Source organism: Oncorhynchus tshawytscha, linkage group LG26 (assembly GCF_018296145.1).
Source record: "Oncorhynchus tshawytscha isolate Ot180627B linkage group LG26, Otsh_v2.0, whole genome shotgun sequence".
Lineage (NCBI taxonomy): Eukaryota > Metazoa > Chordata > Actinopteri > Salmoniformes > Salmonidae > Oncorhynchus > Oncorhynchus tshawytscha.
The window spans coordinates 47,411,528-47,433,155 of NC_056454.1; the positions used below are offsets into that span (position 1 = coordinate 47,411,528).

Genomic DNA, 21,628 nt, shown 5'->3' on the forward strand with positions numbered 1-21,628 from the left:
CCCCCCTTTGCTATGTCTATTGATTCATGTATAATAGAAAGTATTACCGGAGTGCCAAGTCTAGGACAAAAAGGCTTCTCAACAGTTTTTACCCCTAAGTCATAAGACTCCTGAACAGGTAATCAAATGGCTACCCGGATTAGTAGCGAGTCCACGTACCCAGACTCGCTACTGTTTTTCACTGTCGCTACTGTTGTTTTTATTTCTTTACTTACCTATTGTTCACCTAATACCTTTTTTTGCACTATTGGTTAGAGCCTGTAAGTAAGCATTTCACTCAAAGGTCTACTACACCTGTTGTATTCGGCGCACGTGACAAATCAACTTTGATTAGATTTATTACTATCTGCTCCCCTATCAAGGTAAAATGGCTATGTCGTCATGGTACGTTGGTTAGCACTTTCCTGTCAAGGTTGGTGCAGAAAGAGAACAGCTTCTTGTGGTATTACAATGCATTTGGAAAGTATTCAGACCCCTTGACTTTTTCCACATTTTGTTACGTTACAGCCTTATTCTAAAATTGATAATTCATTTTTTCCCCTCATCAATCTACACACGACACCCCATAATGACATCACAATACCCCATAATGACATCACAACACCCCACAATGACATCACAATACCCCACAATGACATCACAATACCCCACAATGAAAGTGAAAACAGGTTTTTAGACATTTTTGCAAATGTACAAAAAATAAAATCCAGGCACAACCTTATTTACATAAGAATTCAGGCCATTTGCTATGAGACTCGAAATTGAGCTCAGGTACATCCTGTTTCCATTAATCGTCCTTGAGATGTTTCTACAACTTGATTTGAGTCCACCTGTGGTAGATTCAATTGTTTGGACATGATTTGGAAAGGCACACACGTCTATATAAGGTCCCACAGTTGACAGTGCATGACAGAGCCATTAGCCACGAGGTCAAAGGAATTCTCTGTAGAGTTCCGAGACAGGTTTGTGTCGGGGCACAGATCTGGGGAAGGGTACTAAAACATTTCTGCAGCTTTGAAGGTCACCAAGTAAACAATGGCCTCCATCATTCTTAAATGGAAGACGTTTGGATGAGGTAGGATTAGCCAGTCTGGGCATGTCCCACGATGGAGGCAAACACCAGCATGGTGATCAGCAGGTCTGCCATCATAAACAGGTAGTCATGTCGCCCACAGTGGTGAAGATATGCACAGAGAACCAGAAGAAGTAGAAGTACTGGTGCCTCAACGAGGCGAATACAGGGTTGGAGATGTCGGGGTCGATCCAGCGTTCGGACCCGAAACCGATGTACAGGCCAGCCTTCCAGCATGAATATGTGTAGAGCATAAGCTTGGAGAGATGAGACCAGGGGTGAGGGTCAACCTCTGGTGAGGATCAACCCCTGGTGAGGGTCAACCCCTGGTGAGGATCAACCCCTGGTGAGGGTCAACCCCTGGTGAGGGTCAACCTCTGGTGAGGATCAACCCCTGGTGAGGGTCAACCCCTGGTGAGGGTCAACCCCTGGTGAGGATCAACCCCTGGTGAGGGTCAACCCCTGGTGAGGGTCAACCTCTGGTGAGGATCAACCCCTGGTGAGGGTCAACCCCTGGTGAGGATCAACCCCTGGTGAGGGTCAACCCCTGGTGAGGATCAACCCCTGGTGAGGGTCAACCCCTGGTGAGGGTCAACCTCTGGTGAGGATCAACCCCTGGTGAGGGTCAACCCCTGGTGAGGGTCAACCCCTGGTGAGGGTCAACCTCTGGTGAGGATCAACCCCTGGTGAGGGTCAACCCCTGGTGAGGATCAACCCCTGGTGAGGGTCAACCCCTGGTGAGGGTCAACCCCTGGTGAGGATCAACCCCTGGTGAGGGTCAACCCCTGGTGAGGATCAACCCCTGGTGAGGGTCAACCCCTGGTGAGGGTCAACCTCTGGTGAGGATCAACCCCTGGTGAGGGTCAACCCCTGGTGAGGGTCAACCCCTGGTGAGGGTCAACCTCTGGTGAGGATCAACCCCTGGTGAGGGTCAACCCCTGGTTAGGATCAACCCCTGGTGAGGGTCAACCCCTGGTGAGGGTCAACCCCTGGTGAGGATCAACCCCTGGTGAGGGTCAACCCCTGGTGAGGATCAACCCCTGGTGAGGGTCAACCCCTGGTGAGGGTCAACCTCTGGTGAGGGTCAACCCCTGGTGAGGGTCAACCTCTGGTGAGGGTCAACCCCTGGTGAGGGTCAACCCCTGGTGAGGATCAACCCCTGGTGAGGGTCAACCCCTGGTGAGGGTCAACCCCTGGTGAGTGTCAACTGCTTCCCGTGCACCTCCAGCCAAACGTGGCCATGGACTGAATAAAGACCAGAACCTCCTACTCTGACAGTGGGTTTTGACCAGGGGCGGTACCTCCTCTTGACCACACTTTTCTCCAATGCTTCGCTTTGCTTGAAATTTGAATAAAACTGATCCTTTTCGACCGTTCCTCTAGCAGAGGTCTTTACCGCTCAGCTTCCCACAATCCCCCTCACGTTTCTCTGCATGCCCTCATTGGAAATGAATGGGGGTGGAACTTCTCCTGCCGTTTCCTCAACAGGAAGCGTGCTCCAGGAAACCTGCAGGGGGAAGCACAACACAGATACAGTCTTGGTCAGAGTAGTTCATATCCAGAGAAATATAAATAGAACATTTCGTTACTGAGCCTTGGAGTCATCATTCAAGAAAAGCCAACTCTCTCTCCCAGGTCATTGGCTCTCCACAATATATCTTTTCACGTGTTTTTAAATGCATTAACAAATCAAGTCAAATCAAATCAAATGTATTTATATAGCCCTTCGTACATCAGCTGATATCTCAAAGTGCTGTACAGAAACCCAGCCTAAAACCCCAAACAGCAAGCAATGCAGGTGTAGAAGCACGGTGGCTAGGAAAAACTCCCTAGAAAGGCCAAAACCTTTCAAGCACAAAGGATTATTTCCAACCCACCACTGGTACACACACACACACACACACACATACACACACACACACACACACACACACACACACACACACACACACACACACACACACACACACACACACACACACAAGGTTCCACCTGTTAACAAAAACAAATCTAAATTTGACGATGGTACCAGCCATATACAGTGTTAAACAAAAATACCCAGTGTCTCCAGAAAGTATTCACACCCCTTGACTTGTTCCACGTGTTCTTGTGTTAAAGCCTGTGTCACTGATCAGCACACAATACCCCACAATTTGAAAGTGGAATTTTGTTTACAAATTATTTAAAAAATGTAAAGCTGAAAATGTTTTGAGTGAATATGTATTCAAGCCCTTTGTTATGTCAAAGCCTAAATAACATCAGGAGTAAAAATGTGTTTAACAAGTCACATAATAAGTTGCATGGACTCACTCGGGATGCAATAAAAGTCTTTAACATGATTTGTGAAGGATTATCTCATCTCTGTACCCCAAAAATACAATTATCTGTGAAATGATCGGTCAGAGAAGTAGCCGAGTGTAAGCCACAGTGCCACGTACGATTCATCTATTGCAGGGAATTATGTCTCATTAAAATAATGTTAAACAACATATCAAATATCTACAAATGTAACATTTCAATTGGTTAAAAAAAAAAAAAAGGTCTATGAGGTGGTCTATTTATTCTTCTGTTTATTATCAATCCAATCAAATCACAATTTATTTCATGTGTAACAAGGTCTTAACATATTTTACACAAAGAAGAAAGACACAAAAAATAAACAACAGAAGAAGAACAGAGAAACAGAGAAACAGAGAAACAGTAGATTGACACGAAGCGAACACCTTGGAACGGATAACCGGCCAGCCATAGGCTACATTTGATGTAAGCATAAGCAGATGAAGAGAACCCAGATGTAGAAGATGGGAAAGGTCATGACCTGTAGCCATCCATAATAAAACTCCTCTGATGGGTCAACCACCAACTCCTCCTCTGTTCCTCTGGTGATGTAGAGGTTAATCCAGGACCTGCAGTGCCTAGCTTCACTCCTACATTTGATGTAAGCATATGCAGATGAAGAGAACCCAGATGTAGAAGATGGGAAAGGTCATGACCTGTAGCCATCCATAATAAAACTCCTCTGATGGGTCAACCACCAACTCCTCCTCTGTTCCTCTGGTGATGTAGAGGTGAATCCAAGACCTGCAGTGCCTAGCTCCACTCCTATTCCCCAGGCGCTCTCTTTTGATGACTTCTGTAACCATAACCACCAACTCCCTCCAGCCGACTACGAGATGGAGAGAAAGAGAAATGGATGAGAGAAAGGGATGGATGAAAATCTAATTAAATCAAAGTGTATTGGCCACGTACACAGTTTAGCGGGTGCAGAGAAATGCTTGTGTTACTAGCTCCTGACAGTTCAGTAAAGGAGTACAATACATTTAGCAATATCAACGTAGAGCCGGAAAATCATCTATGCTCTCATAGGCCCTTTTCCAGTAACTCAACACACTGATGTCACGTACATCATTTAGTTCTCCCTCCCACATATGCTGTGACATCACCTGGTTTAAACGTCTCTAGAGACAATATCTCTCATCATTACTCAATGCCTGGGTTTACCTCCAATGTACTCACATCCTACTCTACCTTTGTCTGTACGTTATGCCTTGAATCTATTCTCTCATGCCCAGAAACCTGCTCCTTTTACTATCGGCTCTGAACGCACTAAACGATCATTCCTGTTAGCCTTTAGCCGTACCCTCATCCTACTCCTCCTCTGTTCCTCTACAGGCTCTAACCAATAGTGCAAAAAAGGTGTTAGGTGAACAATAGGTGGGTAAAGAAATAAAACAAGACAATAAGTTTGTTTTATTAACTGCTTTAGCACACTCTGCCAACCCGGATGTCCTAGCCGTGTTTGAATCCTGGCTTAGGAAGACCACCAAAAACCTTGAAATTTCCATCCCTAACTATAACATTTTCCGACAAGATAGAACTGCCAAAGGGGGAGGAGTTGCAATCTACTGCAGAGATAGCTTGCAGAGTTATGTCTTACTATCCAGGTCTGTACCCAAACAATTCGAGCTTCTACTTTTAAAATCCACCTTTCCAGAAACAAGTCTCTCACCGTTGCCGCTTTCTATAGCCCACCTACTGCCCCCAGCTGTGCCCTGGACACCATATGTGAATTGATTGTCCACCATCTATCTTCAGAGCTGGTGCTGCTAGGTGACCTAAACTGTGATATGCTTAACACCCCAGCGATCCTACAATCTAAGCCCTCAAACTCACACAAATTATCAATGAACCCACAACCCCAAATACATAAATTCTGGCACCCTCATAAATATCATCCTAACCAACTTGCCCCAAAAAATACACATCTGCTGTTTTCAACAGAGATCTCAGCGATCACTGCCTCATTGCCTGCATCCGTAATAGGTCTGTGGTCAAACGACCACCCCTCATCAATGTCAAATGCTCCCTAAAACAATTCAGCGAGCAGGCCTTTCTAATCAACCTGGCCTGGGTATCCTGGAAAGATATCGACCTCGTCCCGTCAGTAGAAGATGCCTGGTTATTCTTTAAAAGTGCCTTCCTCACCATCTTAAATAAGCATGCCCCATTCAAAACTGTAGAACCAGGAACAGATATAACCCCCTTGGTTCTCTCCAGACCTGACTGCCCTTGACCAACACAAAAACATCCTGTGGCTTTCTGCATTAGCATCGAACAGCCCCCGTGATATGTAACTTTTCATGGAAGTTAGGAACTAATATACACAGGCAGTTAGGAAAGCTAAGGCTAGCTTTTTCAAACAGAAATTTGCATCCTGTAGCACAAACTCAAAAACGTTATGGGACGCTGTAAAGTCCATGGAGAATAAGAGCACCTCCTCCCAGCTGCCCACTGCACTGAGGCTAGGAAACACAGTCACCAATGATAAATCCACTATAAATGAGAATTTCAATAAGCATTTTCTACGTCTGGCCATGCTTTCCAACTGGCTACCCCTACCCCGATCAACAGCCCTCCACCCCCCACAGCAACTCGCCCAAGCCTCCCCATTTCTCCTTCACCAAATCCAGATAGTTCATGTTCTGAAAGGGTGGCAAAATCTGGACCCCTACAAATCAGCCGGCCTAGACAATCTGGACCCTCTCTTTCTAAAATGATCTGCCGAAATTGTTGCAACCTCTATTACTAGCCTGTTCAACCTCTCTTTCGTATTGTCTGAGATTCCCATTGGTTGGAAAGCTGCCACAGTCATGCCCCTCTTCAAAAGGGGGAGACACTCTAGACCCAAACTGCTACAGACCTACAGTGCCTTGCGAAAGTATTCGGCCCCCTTGAACTTTGCGACCTTTTGCCACATTTCAGGCTTCAAACATAAATATATAAATCTGTATTTTTTTGTGAAGAATCAACAACAAGTGGGACACAATCATGAAGTGGAACGACATTTATTGGATATTTCAAACTTGTGTGTACCTATGATGAAAATTACAGGCCTCTCTCATCTTTTTAAGTGGGAGAACTTTCACAATTGGTGGCTGACTAAATAATTTTTTGCCCCACTGTACATACATACATACATATATACTCTGCACATCTACCATTCCAGTGTTCAATTGCTATATTGTAATTATTTCGCCACCATGGCCTAATTATTGCTTTACCTCCCTTATCTTAACTCATTTGCACGCACTGTATATAGACTTTTTCTACTGTATTGACTGTATATGTTTATTCCACGTGTAACTCTGTGTTGTTGTATGTGTCGAACTGCTTTGCTTTATCTTGGCCAGGTCGCAGTTGCAAATGAGAACTTGTTCTCAACTAGCCTACCTGGTTAAATAAAGGTAAACATTTTAAAACACACCTGTTGATCAGTCTGGTCTGTCTCCATGGAGGGGAGCAGGTGACTCTCCAACCAGACAGCAGTCTCCAGGGACCAACTAGTGCTATCCTGTATCAAATACCAAACAATTATGACTGCATTGATATCTTAGTTAATTTGATGGGGCCTAAACTATAAACCAATCAAACCAAGAAAGTTGTAGCCAATGGTTGTGTTAATTGAGCTAAATTATAATATTGTAATGAAACGGCAGGGAGCAGTTCTCGAACCCTCCGCTTTCTAGCCCGAAGTCTGGAGGGCTATCGACCGTGCAGTAAAAGCAAGCTCCAGCAGTAAAGTCGATATCCGCGTTTATAAACCAAGGGTCGTTAAAGTATATTCTACAATCCTCCTCTGCATAACCCTCACTCACCCACACAATCTGACACATTTATACGGATCTATGCAGCTCCAACATGACTATTATGCGTTGGGAAATGTATTTTGTCACACACACACACACACACACACACACACACACACACACACACACACACACACACACACACACACACACACACACACACACACACACACACACACACACACACACACAAAAAAAGGTAAAAAAAAAAAAAAATGTGCACGACTGACTTTCACATAGGACGTTCTCTTTCAAGGGCGGCGGAGAAAAGAGTACCGGGATGTGGCGGCGAATCCGGGGTAGCGGTTTGTGAAAACGTCACAGCGTCCCTTGCGTGTGGGCGTGACAGAGGAAGATGGCAACGCAACCAAAAAAAAGAGGAGAGAATGATTGTGAAATCAGAAAATGCTTTGTTGTTGTCTAAAAAGGAGTAATCTCTGCGACAAAAGGATACATTTTTTTTTTTTTTTTTAGGCGATCTTGTTTGCGTTCGTGTGTAGTTTTGTTGTTTGTTTGATTTTGTAGTGTTGGCTCCATTTTTTTTACAGTGTACACCCTGACTGACTGACAGTGGAATTGCCCGTATAGCCACCGTTAGCATTTTGGCTAACTAGCAAGCTAAGTTGTTTCGTGGAAATCACTGCGTGAGTATCTGCCTGTTCAACTGAAATATGTTTCATAATTTGCCTTTTTTTTTTTTTTTTTTTTTAACTTGCTAACGTTATGTAGCTATTTAGCATTCAGCTAAGTCTGAAAGTAGGAAGGAGACATCTCTATATTTAACTAGTTAGCTATAATATCTGACACACAGCAGCATTTATCTGGCTGACCGTTGCTACGTGATATGTTATGCTCATCAACTGTTTTTATATGAACGTTTAGGCGTTGTTTTACTTGGCTAGCTAGCCAACACATTTTTTTTCCCCCAAATTGTTGTAATTTTTAACGTTTAATAAGTCATATGCTGAAACTAGCTATCTTTTTTGTTTGTTGAATTACTCATAAATTATAAACGACTAAACGTTATTCAACAATGAATGCTATTTGGTTATAATTCAAGCTGATCTCATAGACTAGACGTAACGTAATTAAAACAATTAAGGGGGTATAAGCTCTATGGAAAATAATGGAAGGTGTGCACAGTAGCGATAACCTTACACAGACTTACATCAGTTTCCAGAAATAGATTTACATAGAGCCCCAAGTTAATTATGTCACAGTTATAATTGAACACATTTGCCTCTAGAAATGTGTTAAACATTCACTGAAGTCACTAGCAAGTTTACTAGATTGCTACAGGATCTGGCTCTGACTGTAATTCCTCAGCAATGTCATGTTGGTCTTGAGAACATGACTGAGCTTTCCAGGTCAGGAGGTTTTTGAGATGGACTTGACATGCTTGCCACTCAATAATGTATCATGCGGGCACATGTCCCGTGGCCAGGCCAGCGGTGAGGGAGAGAGAGGGAGACCTTTTCCTTACACGATGTGCACAGCTTTTGACCACAATCTTGTGGGCCCTGTTCAAAAGTAGTTCAATTTAGGGTTCCACTTCAGACGCAGATACCGTGTTCAGTAAACATGACTGTGGTCAGTTAGCTTCTCTTGGAAAAATATTTTCCCTACCTCTACATTCTGTCCTCTACATTCTGTCCTCTACATTCTGTCCCCTACATTCTGTCCTCTACATTCTGTCCTCTACATTCTGTCCTCTACATTCTGTCCTCTACATTCTGTCCTCTACATTCTGTCCTCTACATTCTGTCCTCTACATTCTGTCCCCTACATTCTGTCCCCTACATTCTGTCCCCTACATTCTGTCCCCTACATTCTGTCCTCTACATTCTGTCCTCTACATTCTGTCCTCTACATTCTGTCCTCTACATTCTGTCCTCTACATTCTGTCCTCTACATTCTGTCCTCTACATTCTGTCCTCTACATTCTGTCCCCTACATTCTGTCCTCTACATTCTGTCCTCTACATTCTGTCCTCTACATTCTGTCCTCTACATTCTGTCTTCAGTTGTGTTTATTAAATTTTATTTGACTTTATTATTTATTTCCAAGTCATATGATCTCTATAGAGCTGCTGCCTATGCTTTCTGACAAAATTACTTTTTAGTAGTTCTTCAAAGGTAAATAAGGCATACTTTTATGACTGCTGAATACCAATTATCAATCACTTAGAGCATGTACAGTTGAAGTCGGAAGTTTACATACACTTAAGTCGGAGTCCATTAAAACTCGTTTTTCAATCACTCCGCAAATGTCTTGAAATACATCCACAGGTACACCTCCAATTGACTCATGTAATGTCAATTAGCCTATCAGAAGCTTCTAATGCCATGACATAATTTTCTGGAATTTTCCAAGCTGTTTAAAGGCACAGTCAACATAGTACTGTGGCTGTCGGCTGAGGTCATATGGTTGTTTTAGACTAATTGGCGTTGTTCAGTAGGCCTACTTTGTCTGTCCGTATAATTATTCCATTGACGTCTGTCTTGAGCTTTGCTATTATAATTTTTTCTTGCCCAGTCATGTTTACTGAGCGACAGATCATTATGGTGTCGGCAGAGAAAAGCTTTGGAGAGGAGCAAAGTGAAACAATATGGAGCAAGAAAATTAGCCTAGCTTCTAAATCTGTGTCTGGAATACATGCAGACAGTAGTAGCCAGCCATGCAAGGGGCCTATGTATTTGTCTATTCTGTTGATAATTGAATAAGACCTAAGTAAAGTAATCATTTTAACAATGTGTCTCAGTGAACAAACACAATGAATGATGTGCTCTGAGATGCGACCTAAGTAATGGTACAATAATGCTCACTCCAGGGTTGAGGCTTTACCGGCATTTAAAGCACACTTCTGAGTTTTCCCATCACCAGTAAATCCAATTACCAGTATCAGGTTTGATAAAACGGATACGATTACGACGAGATCGGCACGCCCGGTGTCCAGAACATGATGCAGCCACCACTCGGTTTGTCAATATGGAGAGTGATACTCTGTAATGTGTTGTAAATATGGAGAGTGGGACTCAGTGTTGTGTTGTAAATATGGAGAGTGGTACTCAGTGTTGTGTTGTAAATATGGAGAGTGGTACTCAGTAATGTGTTGTAAATATGGAGAGTGGGACTCAGTGTTGTGTTGTAAATATGGAGAGTGGTACTCAGTAATGTGTTGTAAATATGGAGAGTGGTACTCAGTGTTGTGTTGTAAATATGGAGAGTGGTACTCAGTAATGTGTTGTGTTGTAAATATGGAGAGTGGTACTCAGTAATGTGTTGTAAATATGGAGAGTGATACTCAGTAATGTGTTGTAAATATGGAGAGTGGTACTCAGTAATGTGTTGTGTTGTAAATATGGAGAGTGGTACTCAGTAATGTGTTGTAAATATGGAGAGTGATACTCAGTAATGTGTTGTAAATATGGAGAGTGGTACTCAGTAATGTGTTGTAAATATGGAGAGTGATACTCAGTAATGTGTTGTAAATGGATGTGTTGAGTGATACTCAGTAATGTGTTGTAAATATGGAGAGTGATACTCAGTAATGTGTTGTAAATATGGAGAGTGATACTCAGTAATGTGTTGTAAATATGGAGAGTGATACTCAGTAATGTGTTGTAAATATGGAGAGTGATACTCAGTAATGTGTTGTAAATATGGAGAGTGATACTCAGTAATGTGTTGTAAATATGGAGAGTGATACTCAGTAATGTGTTGTAAATATGGAGAGTGATACTCAGTAATGTGTTGTGTTGTAAATATGGAGAGTGGTACTCAGTAATGTGTTGTAAATATGGAGAGTGGTACTCAGTAATGTGTTGTGTTGTAAATATGGAGAGTGGTACTCAGTAATGTGTTGTAAATATGGAGAGTGGTACTCAGTAATGTGTTGTAAATATGGAGAGTGGTACTCAGTAATGTGTTGTAAATATGGAGAGTGGTACTCAGTAATGTGTTGTAAATATGGAGAGTGATACTCAGTAATGTGTTGTAAATATGGAGAGTGATACTCAGTAATGTGTTGTAAATATGGAGAGTGATACTCAGTAATGTGTTGTAAATATGGAGAGTGATACTCAGTAATGTGTTGTAAATATGGAGAGTGATACTCAGTAATGTGTTGTAAATATGGAAGTGATACTCAGTAATGTGTTGTAAATATGGAGAGTGGTACTCAGTAATGTGTTGTGTTGTAAATATGGAGAGTGATACTCAGTAATGTGTTGTAAAATATGGAGAGTGATACTCAGTAATGTGTTGTAAATATGGAGAGTGATACTCAGTAATGTGTTGTAAATATGGAGAGTGATACTCAGTAATGTGTTGTAAATATGGAGAGTGATACTCAGTAATGTGTTGTGTTGTAAATATGGAGAGTGGTACTCAGTAATGTGTTGTAAATATGGAGAGTGGTACTCAGTAATGTGTTGTAAATATGGAGAGTGATACTCAGTAATGTGTTGTAAATATGGAGAGTGGTACTCAGTAATGTGTTGTAAATATGGAGAGTGATACTCAGTAATGTGTTGTAAATATGGAGAGTGATACTCAGTAATGTGTTGTAAATATGGAGAGTGATACTCAGTAATGTGTTGTAAATATGGAGAGTGATACTCAGTAATGTGTTGTAAATATGGAGAGTGATACTCAGTAATGTGTTGTAAATATGGAGAGTGATACTCAGTAATGTGTTGTAAATATGGAGAGTGATACTCAGTAATGTGTTGTAAATATGGAGAGTGGTACTCAGTAATGTGTTGTGTTGTAAATATGGAGAGTGATACTCAGTAATGTGTTGTAAATATGGAGAGTGATACTCAGTAATGTGTTGTAAATATGGAAGTGATACTCAGTAATGTGTTGTAAATATGGAGAGTGATACTCAGTAATGTGTTGTAAATATGGAGAGTGATACTCAGTAATGTGTTGTAAATATGGAGAGTGGTACTCAGTAATGTGTTGTAAATATGGAGAGTGATACTCAGTAAGTGTTGTAAATATGGAGAGTGATACTCAGTAATGTGTTGTAAATATGGAGAGTGATACTCAGTAATGTGTTGTAAATATGGAGAGTGATACTCAATAATGTGTTGTAAATATGGAGAGTGGTACTCAGTAATGTGTTGTGTTGTAAATATGGAGAGTGGTACTCAGTAATGTTTTGTAAATATGGAGAGTGATACTCAGTAATGTGTTGTAAATATGGAGAGTGGTACTCAGTAATGTGTTGTAAATATGGAGAGTGATACTCAGTAATGTGTTGTAAATATGGAGAGTGATACTCAGTAATGTGTTGTAAATATGGAGAGTGATACTCAGTAATGTGTTGTAAATATGGAGAGTGATACTCAGTAATGTGTTGTAAATATGGAGAGTGATACTCAGTAATGTGTTGTAAATATGGAGAGTGATACTCAGTAATGTGTTGTAAATATGGAGAGTGATACTCAGTAATGTGTTGTAAATATGGAGAGTGATACTCAGTAATGTGTTGTAAATATGGAGAGTGATACTCAGTAATGTGTTGTAAATATGGAGAGTGGTACTCAGTAATGTGTTGTGTTGTAAATATGGAGAGTGATACTCAGTAATGTGTTGTAAATATGGAGAGTGATACTCAGTAATGTGTTGTAAATATGGAGAGTGATACTCAGTAATGTGTTGTAAATATGGAGAGTGGTACTCAGTAATGTGTTGTAAATATGGAGAGTGATACTCAGTAATGTGTTGTAAATATGGAGAGTGATACTCAGTAATGTGTTGTAAATATGGAGAGTGATACTCAGTAATGTGTTGTAAATATGGAGAGTGATACTCAGTAATGTGTTGTAAATATGGAGAGGGCTATTCAATGTCTGCTTCTTACATTTTTTTTACTCTTCTACTAATAGGTCCCCTTCTTTGTGAGGCTTTGGAAAACCTCCCTGGTCTTTGTGGTTGAATCTGTGTTTGAAATTCACTGCTCGACTGAGCGACCTTACAGATAATTGTATGTGTGGGGCACAGAGAGAAGGTAGTCATTCAAAAACCATGTTAAACACTATTATTGCACACAGAGTGAGTCCATGCAACTTATTATGTGACTAGTTAAAGCACATTTTAACTCCTGAACGTATTTAGGCTTGACATAAAGTGGTTGAGATCTTATTGACTCAAGACATTTCAGCATTTGTTAAACAGAAACATAATGGAAAACACATAATTCCACTTTGACTTGGGAGAATGTGTGTGTAGGCCTGTGACGCAACTCAAGTTAAACCATTTTTAAATTCGGACTGTAACAGAGTCAGCTGCTGTTGAACATGTTTCACCTCTACTGCTCCCTAGGTTTGAGGGTCAGCTGCTGCTGAACGTGTTTCACCTAAACTGCTCCTAGGTTTGAGGGTCAGCCGCTGCCAAAAAGCCTCACTGTGCTCAGGCAGGCTATAACATTTCTGACTTCTGCTCTGTCGGTCAGTGTGAACAGAAAGGTTTAGTTCTGTTCACGTACTGATGACCTCTCTCTTATTGATGACCTCTCTCTTACTGATGACCTCTCTCTTACTGATGACCTCTCTCTTACTGATGACCTCTGTCTTACTGATGACCTCTGTCTTACTGATGACCTCTGTCTCACTTTATTTGATTAAAGTGTCATCTTCAGGATTCCCAGCCCACGTGGGCTTTGTTACACTGTATTTGCTTTAGCAAATAAATACACACACACACAGTGCCTTTGGAAAGTCTTTAGATCTCTTGACTTTACCACATTTTTGTTTCGTTACAGCCTTATTCTAAAATGAATTCAATCTACACACAGAATGACAAAGCAGAAAGCACATTGGGCAGTGATTACAGCCTTGAGTCATGCATATGATGCTAAAAGCTTGTCACACCTGTATTTGGGGAGTTTCTCCCATTCTTCTGTGCAGATCCCCTCATGCTCTGTCACTGCACAGCTATTTTCAGGTCTCTCCAGAGATGTTCGATCGGGTTCAAGTCCGGGCTCTGGCTGGGCCACTCAAGGACATTTCAGAGACATATCCCGAAGCCACTCCTGCAATGTCTTGGCTGTGTACTTAGGGTTATTGTCTTGTTGCAAGGTGTTCCCCTGAGAGCTTTAGAGCAGTTTTTCATCAAGGATCTCTCTGTACTTTGCTCCGTTCATCTTTCCCACGATCCTGACTAGTCTCCCGGTCCCTGTTGCTGAGACACATCCCCACAGCATGATGATGCTGCCACCACCACCATTCTTCTGCGTAAGGATGGTGACCGGTTTCCCCCAGATGTGATGCTTGGCATTTAGGCTGAAGAGTTCAATCTTGGTTTCATCAGACCAGAGAATCATGTTTCTCATGGTCTGAGAGTCCTTTTGGCAAACTCCAAGCAAGCTGTCATGTGCCTTTTACTGAGGAGAGACTTTCATCTGGCCAATCTACCATAAAGGCCTGATTGATGGAGTGCTGCAGAGATGGTTGTGCTTTCCAGATGAAGATGAAATATTGCTTTATGCCTTGGCTGGGCTCCTACTTTTTACTTAGTCACTTAGTCACAACTCAGCAATCCTCTGGTGTTTGCCGCACTGGCTGTCCAAATTGCAGGCCCTTCCGACTGTAGGTGAATGATTTTTTTATTTTTATTCACAATTTTATTTTAAGAATCTAATGATTGATCCTCTGTGGCCAAATCATCCGATCTGGTGTAGTAGCCTATTTTGAAAGATTTTTATTTCTTTTTTTTTTGTAGGCAAATTAGGCTCAAATTTTTTGGCAATTCAATTAACTTTAGCTGAAGCTTAGCTTATGGACGGACCACCTATGTCTGTAGCGGACTGTAGAAACACATACTAGCAGTCATGTCTCCTGCTGGAGAGTCACTCTGGGTGACGTGAAACAACATCCTCTTCTTACTGGCTTCTTCTCTGGCAGCCTCTCATTGGCTATTGCTGATCAGTGTTCTCAAAACGTGTTGCACATCTCAACACTACAAGAGCTTTGCGTATTTTGTTTTCCTAGTTTAAAAAATAAATAAGAATAAAACATGTTCAGGAAATATCAGGACATCTGGGTCTCGGTAAGCCCTCCCGATTGCGTCTGTGATCACGCTCTCTGAGACATGGAGGATTTTGGCTCCGAGCTCAAGCTAGTCTGAGGCAGCTAAATCATGTAGCGTACACCCAGTTTAACACCTTCTGTGTCACCTCTGTCTGCGTTTCTCTCTGTCAGACTAGACCTGTGTGATACAATACACCGGCTTACCAGCTTATAACCAAACCCTCTCCTCTCTGTCTAGGTGGTGGTTGACTTTCAGTCCTGGGAGAGCAGTTGGGGCTAAGGAAGGCTAAGCCAATCGCTGCTGGTTGGTGACTTGCTTGAAAAGCCAGCGTTGCACTGGAGCAGCCAGCTAGGGCCATGAGCCAGGGCTTCCTCCTCCCTCTGTGGACCAGAGCCAAAATGGAGGTTTAGCCCAGACAGACGCTGAGCAAGTGTTCAGGTAAGATGGTGTTGTTTTTGTAGAACCTGTCTCTCTCTCTCTCTCTCTCTCTGTACAAGTGATGTAAGCAAACCTCTATGAATCATAGTGACTCTCTGAGGCGATACGATAACCTACTTTATCGCCCAGCAGCCTTTGCTCTCTTTCTCTCTCGTCCTGAGCCAAGTATAGCAGTCAGTTGTTTTGTCATGATTTGGAATGTGGAAATGTGTGTGTGTGTGGGGGGGGAGAATGTTCAAGACACCAACTGCTTCTGTGAAGAATGTAGATCGATGAGATGGAATAATGGTATGGAGATTATGCTGTCTGTGGTAACCCACCCCGGATATTAAAGACGAATCACTCCTATGTTCACTCTCAGTTCCTTTAAAAAAAAAGTTGTGTTAAATGTGTCTGTCCCGTCTCAGCCACAGAGCAATACATTCCTCTCTAACTCTTTATCCCAGCTCTCTACTTTTAACGTCAGTCACGAGTGAGAGATCAACCGAGAGACTGTGTGGCTTGTACATTTTTCTCATCCCTATATGCTATAAGCAATAACTTCAGCAGAACAGTAAGTAGTACTAGGAACCCCACACAGAGTACTGACTGTCCTTTTTAAGCTCTATATGACTCTAAATGGCTCTATGCTCCCCATAACTACGGTGATGAAACTAACGCTTGGATGAGACATTTGTCTACATCAGTGTTGCTCGTTACACAAACCACACTAGGTGAACTTCCTCTGTCTGTGTGGGCAGGGGCCCTGTGCTCTTCTGGGTTAGGATGGGGAGCTGGGGCCCCGTGCTCTTCTGGGTTAGGATGGGGGGCTGGGGCCCCGTGCTGCTCTTCTGGGTTAGGATGGGGGGCTGGGGCCCCGTGCTGCTCTTCTGGGTTAGGATGGGGGCTGGGGCCCGTGCTCGCCTGGGTTGGGGTGGGGGTGCCCGTGCTGCTCTTCTGGGTTAGGATGGGGTCAGCAGGGGCATAGGCTGCTCACCTCACCTCAGCCCTATGTACGGCCTATAGCCTCCCTCACACAGCCCATTAGAGACATGGGGAGCAGTGTGGCGAGGGGTTTGAGGTTAATTCAAATTGAAGGCAGTCAATTTAGGATGTAAACTCAAATTTGAGTTCAGGGGACCACTTTGAGGAGGAGGTGTGCGTGTGTGTGTATCTACACTGCACAAAAATATCTAAATGCAACAATTTCAACGATTTTACAGAGTTACAGCTCATATAAGGAAATCTGTCAATTCAAAATAAATGTATTTTGGCCCTAATGTATGGATTTTTCCAGAAGGGAAAGGGCAGTGTGGAGTGGGTTTGCATCATCTGTGGATCTGTTGGGGTGGTATGGGAATTGGAGTGGGTCTAGGGTATCCGGGATGACGGTGTTGATGTGAGTCATGACCAGCTTTTCAAAGCACTTCATGGCTACCGACGTGAGTGCTACGGGGTGGTAATCATTTAGACAGGTTACCTTAGCTTCCTTGGGCACAGGGAGTATGTTGGTCTGCTTGAAACATGTAGGTATTACAGACTAGGTCAGGTAGAGGTTGAAAGTGTCAGTGAAGATTTGCATGCTTTGAGAACAAGTCCAGGTAATCCGTCTGGCCCCGTGTCTTTGTGAATGTTGACCTGTTTTTAAAGGTCTTGCTCACATTGGCTACGGACAGTCGTCCGGAACAGCTGGTGCTCTCATGCATGCTTCAGTGTTGCTTGCCTCAAAGCGAGCATAGAAGGCATTTATCTCGTCTGCTAGGCTTGACCCACTGGGCACCTCGCGGCTGGGTTTCCCTTTGTAGTTCGTAATAGTTTTCAATCCCTGCCACATCTGACGAGCATCAGAGCCGGTGTAGTATGATTCAATCTTAGACCTGTATTGACGCTTTGTCTGTTTGATGGTTTGTCTGCGGTTATAGCGGGATTTCTTATAAGCGTCCAGATTAGTGTCCTGCTCCTTGAAAGCGAAAGCTCTATCCTTCAGCTCGGTGCGGATGTTGCCTGTAATCCATGGCTTCTGGCTGGGATATGTACCTACGGTCACTGTGGGGACAACGTCAGTGATGCACTTATTGATGAAGCCAGTGACTGAGATGGTAGTAGTGTGTGCTAGCAAACAGTCCTGTAGCGTACCATCCGCGTCATCTGACCACTTCCGTATTGAGAGAGTCACTGGAAGTTCCTGCTTTAGTTTTTGCTTGTAAGCAGGAATCAGGAGGATAGAATTGTGGTCAGATTTACCAAATGGAAGGTGAGGGAGAGCTTTGTATGCATCTCTGTGTGTGGTGTGTAGGTGGCCCAGAGTATTTTTAATAATTTGTATTATTATTATTTATTTATTTATTTTTCTCTGGCTGCACATGTGACATGCTGGTAGAAATGAGGTAAAACGTATTTAAGGTTGCCTGCATTAAAGTCCCCGGCCACTAGGAGCACCGCTTCTGGATGAGCATGTTCTTGTTTGCTTATGGCCTTTTAGAGTTGGTTGAGTGCGGTCTTAGTGCCAGCATCGGTTTGTGGTGATATGGCTACGAATAATATAGATGAGAACTCTCTTGGTAGATAGTGTGGTCTACAGCTTATCCTGAGGTATTCTACCTCAGGCGAGCATTACCTCGAGACTTTTTAATATTAGACATCACGCACCAGCAGTTATTGACAAATAGACACACACACACACGCGCGCGCGCGCCCTTCGTTTTACCAGACATAGCTGCTCTGTCCTGTCGCTGCACAGAGAAGCCAGCCAGCTCTATGTTATCCGTGTCTTCGTTCAGCCACATCTCGGTGAAACATAAGATATTACAGTTTATAATGTCCCGTTGGTAGGATAGTCTTAATCATATATAGTCCAGTTGGTTTTCCAATGATTGAATGTTGGCCTATAATATGGGGTGTAGTGGTGGTTTACCTGCTTGTCTGCAAGTTCTTACAAGGCACCCCGCCCTCCTCCATCCAGTTCGAGGTGAGTAATCGCTGTACTGATGTCCAGAAGCTCTTTTCAGTCATAAGAGACGGTCGCAGAAACATTATGTTTAAAATGAGTTATAAACAATGTGAAAAAACTATCAAAATAGCACAGTTGGTTAGGAGCCCGTAAAACGGCAGGCATCATCGATGCGGGCCGGGCGCCTGCATGTTGACCTTGGTCGTCAGTTGACCGGTGTTTCCTCTGACACATTGGTTACAGCTTCCGGGTTAAATTGGCGGGTGTTAAGAAGCGTGGTTTGTCAGATCGTGTTTTGGAGGATGCATGACTTGACCTTTGCCTCCCAGCGATGAGATAAGATCAAAATTGAGGAGAAGGGGTAAAATAAATAAAAATATACAAAATAAAAACTTAACCGATTTTTAGGTTATTTCTTCATAAGCAAGGCAATATTATGTTTATAATATGGTCATATATTTGGCAGGAGGTTAGGAAGTGCAGTTCAGTTTCAACCTCGTTTTGTGGTCAGTGTGCACATAGCCTGTCTCCTCTTGAGAGACGGGTCTGTCTACGGTGGCCTTTCTCAATAGCAAGGCTATGCTCACTGAGTCTGTATAATTTTACTTGTAATTTTTTTTTCACCTTTATTTAACCAGGTAGGCTAGTTGAGAACACCTTTATTTAACCAGGTAGGACTAGTTGAGAACACCTTTATTTAACCAGGTAGGCTAGTTGAGAACACCTTTATTTAACCAGGTAGGCCAGTTGAGAACACCTTTATTTAACCAGGTAGGCCAGTTGAGAACACCTTTATTTAACCAGGTAGGCTAGTTGAGAACACCTTTATTTAACCAGGTAGGACTAGTTGAGAACACCTTTATTTAACCAGGTAGGCTAGTTGAGAACACCTTTATTTAACCAGGTAGGCCAGTTGAGAACACCTTTATTTAACCAGGTAGGCTAGTTGAGAACACCTTTATTTAACCAGGTAGGCTAGTTGAGAACACCTTTATTTAACCAGGTGGGAACACCTTTATTTAACCTAGTTGAGAACACCTTTATTTAACCAGGTGGGCTAGTTGAGAACACCTTTATTTAACCAGGTGGGCTAGTTGAGAACACCTTTATTTAACCAGGTAGGCTAGTTGAGAACACCTTTATTTAACCAGGTAGGCTAGTTGAGAACACCTTTATTTAACCAGGTAGGCCAGTTGAGAACACCTTTATTTAACCAGGTAGGAACACCTTTATTTAACCCAGTTGAGAACACCTTTATTTAACCAGGTAGGCTAGTTGAGAACACCTTTATTTAACCAGGTAGGCTAGTTGAGAACACCTTTATTTAACCAGGTAGGCTAGTTGAGAAACACCTTTATTTAACCAGGTAGGCTAGTTGAGAACACCTTTATTTTATTTAACCAGGTAGGCTAGTTGAGAACACCTTTATTTAACCAGGTAGGCTAGTTCTCATTTGCAACTGCGACCTGGCCAAGATAAAGCAAAGCAGTTCGACACATACAACAACACAGAGTTACACATGGAATAAACAAATATACAGTCAATAATACAGTAGAAAAAGTCTATATACAGTGTGTGCAAATGAGGGAGGTAAGGCAATAAATAGGCCATGGTGGCGAAGTAATCACAATATAGCAATTAAACACTGGAATGGTAGATGTGCAGAAGATTAATGTGCAAGTAGAGATACAGGGGTGCGGAGAAGGTAGGTGGGATTCGAAATTGTTGAAAATCTGTTTGTTAAATTGGCTTTCGAAGACCTTAGAAAAGCAGGGTAGAATAGATATAGGTCTGTAGCAGTTTGGGTCTAGAGTGTCTCCCCCTTTGAAGAGGGGGATGACCGTGGCAGCTTTCCAATCTTTGGGAATCTCAGACAACAGGAAAGAGAGGTTGAACAGGCTAGTAATAAGGGCTGCAACAATATCAGCAGATCATTTTTAGAAAGAGAGGGTCCAGATTGTCTAGCCCGGCTGATTTGTAAAGGTCCATATTTTGCAGCTCTTTCAGAACATCAGCTATTTGGGTGAAGGAGAAATGGTGGAGGCTTGGGCGAGTTGCTGTTTGGGGGTGGAGTGCTGTCGATCGGGGTAGGGGTAGCCAGGTGGAAAGCATGGCCAGCCGCAGAAAAATGCTTGTTGAAATTCTCAATTATAGTGTATTTATCGGTGGTGACAGTGTTTCCTAGTCTCAGTGCAGTGGGCAGCTGGGAGGAGGTGTTCTTATTCTCCATGGACTTTACCGTGTCCCAGAACATGTTTGAGTTTGTACTACAGGATGCAAATTTCTGCTTGAAAAAGCTAGCCTTTGCTTTCCTAACCACCTGTGTGTATTGGTTCCTAACTTCCCTGAAAAGTTGGCTATCACGGGGGCTATTCGATGCTAATGCAGAACGCCAAAGGATGTTTTTGTGGTGGTCAAGTACATAGTCATAGCTTTCTTTTACGTTTGGGTCTGTCACAGTGGTCAGGTATTCTGCCACTGTGTACTCTGTTCATGGGCCAAATAGCATTCTAGTTTGCTCAGTTTTTTTGTTAGTTCTTTCCAATATGTCAAGTAATTGTCTTTTAGTTCTCTCATGATTTGATTGGCTCTAACTGTGTTGCTGTCCTGGGGCTCTGTGGGGTCTGTATGTGTTTGTGAACACAGCCCCAGGACATCTCTGTCTGTCTCTTTGTCTGTCTGTTGTAAGGCTTACCTCTGTAATAACCCTAACCTCTGTTGTGTCCCCGCAGTGCTGCGGGTCCTCTGCCTAGGCATGGAGTGGTGTTGGCTGCAGACTGGATGACAGGGTCTTCAGGGAGAGCCGACGCGCGTCCCCCTGCACAGACACCCAACCCCCTAACTGACCACCGCTGATCTGTTACCGCGGTGACACTGAAGTACAGCCTCACTCCTGCAACCACAGCAGAACCCCCACCCCCCCTCTTTTTCCTCATCCCCCTCTATCTGGACTCTCCTGACCCCCCTTCCTCCTCCTCTCCTTACCCCCCCCCCTTCCCTCCT

The 21,628-nt window shown here is 42.9% G+C and overlaps 2 long non-coding RNA genes across 2 annotated transcripts; one reads left to right on the forward strand and one right to left on the reverse strand.

Annotated features, from left to right (window-relative positions):
• Positions 1–3,625: 3,625 nt before the first annotated feature.
• LOC112235657 lies at positions 3,626–7,529 on the reverse strand. The gene is made up of 3 exons (XR_002951105.2): positions 7,449–7,529; positions 6,837–6,923; positions 3,626–4,238 (listed from the first exon to the last, which is right to left on the reverse strand). It is a non-coding gene; the product is annotated as an uncharacterized LOC112235657 (long non-coding RNA).
• Positions 7,530–7,567: 38 nt separating this feature from the next.
• LOC112235660 lies at positions 7,568–21,596 on the forward strand. Its single transcript, XR_002951106.2, has 3 exons — positions 7,568–7,862; positions 15,496–15,696; positions 21,358–21,596. It is a non-coding gene; the product is annotated as an uncharacterized LOC112235660 (long non-coding RNA).
• The last annotated feature ends 32 nt before the right edge of the window (positions 21,597–21,628 follow it).